Genomic DNA, 1,532 nt, shown 5'->3' on the forward strand with positions numbered 1-1,532 from the left:
AACAAGGGCATCTACCTTTGCATGAACATGGTCAAGGCTACTGATTTTGTACATTCCACCTATTGTTTGGGACTTTTCTATTGGATTTCTTTCACCTCCCCATTGGCAATGGTTTTGGGCCATGTTTTCAATGAGTTGCTAGGCTTCGTTGTATGGCTTCTCCATAAGTGCACCGCTCGCGGCAGCGTCTACTGTCAGTCTTGTGTTATACAAAAGCCCATTGTAAAATGTGTGAATGATCACCCAGTCTTCGAGACCGTGATGTGGACACATCCTCATCATGTCTTTGTATCTCTCCCATGCGTCGTAGAGAGATTCTGCATCTTTTTGTCGAAATCCGTTGATTTGAGCTCTCAGTATAGCAATTTTGCTCGGCGGAAAATATCGGGATAAGAAAATGTTCTTCAGTTCTTCCCATGTAGTGACTGAGTTGGATGGCAAGGATGACAACCAAGCCCAAGCTCTGTCTCTTAGAGAGAAAGGAAAAAGACGTAGTCTTATCGCATCTTGAGATACACCATTCGCCTTCGCAGTGTCTGCGTTCTGCACAAACTTGGTCAAATGTTCATTAGGGTCGTCTGTAGGATTTCCAGCAAATTGATGTTGTTGGACAACTGATAACAATGAGGGTTTTAACTCAAAATCGTTTCGATGGATAACAGGGGAAGCAATGCTGTTGTGAGGTTCTTGTTGGGACGGGGTAGCGTAGAACCTAAGAGGACGATTCTGTGGTCCCACTGCAGCCATGGTTGGTTTTTCAACTGGTTCAGTAGTAGGAATGATGATATCAGGAATATTGTACCTTCAATGGTACTCTACTACTCGGCGTCTTAAATATAAGAAACGCTCTAATTCTGCGATTGGTGGTACTAAGTTTTCGCCTTATGAGCGAGTACTTGGCATAAAATCGAGAAATAAGGGAAAGGAAATTAGTTTTTTCCTCAGTCTATACTGCGCAACGAAAGAATCGCACTATTTGACTAAATCAGTCCCCAACAACGGCGCCAAAAACTTGATACGAGTCGTGAATCTATATAAAATATAGTCTATCGGATACTTGACTACAAGTGCACAGTCTAGTCGTTTAGTTTTAAAAGATATCGAACCCACAAGGACCGATGGTCAAACTAATGCTATCTATGTTACTATGTTTAGCTAAGACGATGATTTTTAGAGGTTCGGTTCAACAAAAATTAAATCTAAAGAAAATTAAGTTTTTAAGAAAATATTAACGAAGGGATATCAGTATGCAACGCATTAATTGTCAATGATTCGATAAGTCACCGGTGTCTATTTTAATTACCAAATACCTTTCAGTAGAAAATACTCATTTAAAAGGCTTTATCTCACACTCTCGTGATTGTTGACTCAGACTATACTTTTAAGTCAGAATATACACTCTCGTTGTCCCATTTGAAGTTAAAAATACTTTTTGAAAATAAATAAGTTCTAATTTCTTTTAAAGTGCTCTCGCTGTTTTTAAAATCAATGCCTAGTTCTTACTATCCAGTTCAACCCTCGCGCTCTCGCGA

General features: G+C 39.7%; 1 non-coding gene across 1 annotated transcript; it reads left to right on the forward strand.

Moving 5' to 3' along the window:
- The first annotated feature begins 253 nt into the window (after positions 1 to 253).
- On the forward strand, positions 254 to 360 carry LOC127099630 (small nucleolar RNA R71). The gene has a single exon (XR_007794112.1). It is a non-coding gene; the product is annotated as a small nucleolar RNA R71 (small nucleolar RNA).
- The last annotated feature ends 1,172 nt before the right edge of the window (positions 361 to 1,532 follow it).

Source organism: Lathyrus oleraceus, chromosome 6, assembly GCF_024323335.1.
Source record: "Lathyrus oleraceus cultivar Zhongwan6 chromosome 6, CAAS_Psat_ZW6_1.0, whole genome shotgun sequence".
NCBI classification, from domain to species: Eukaryota; Viridiplantae; Streptophyta; class Magnoliopsida; order Fabales; family Fabaceae; genus Lathyrus; species Lathyrus oleraceus.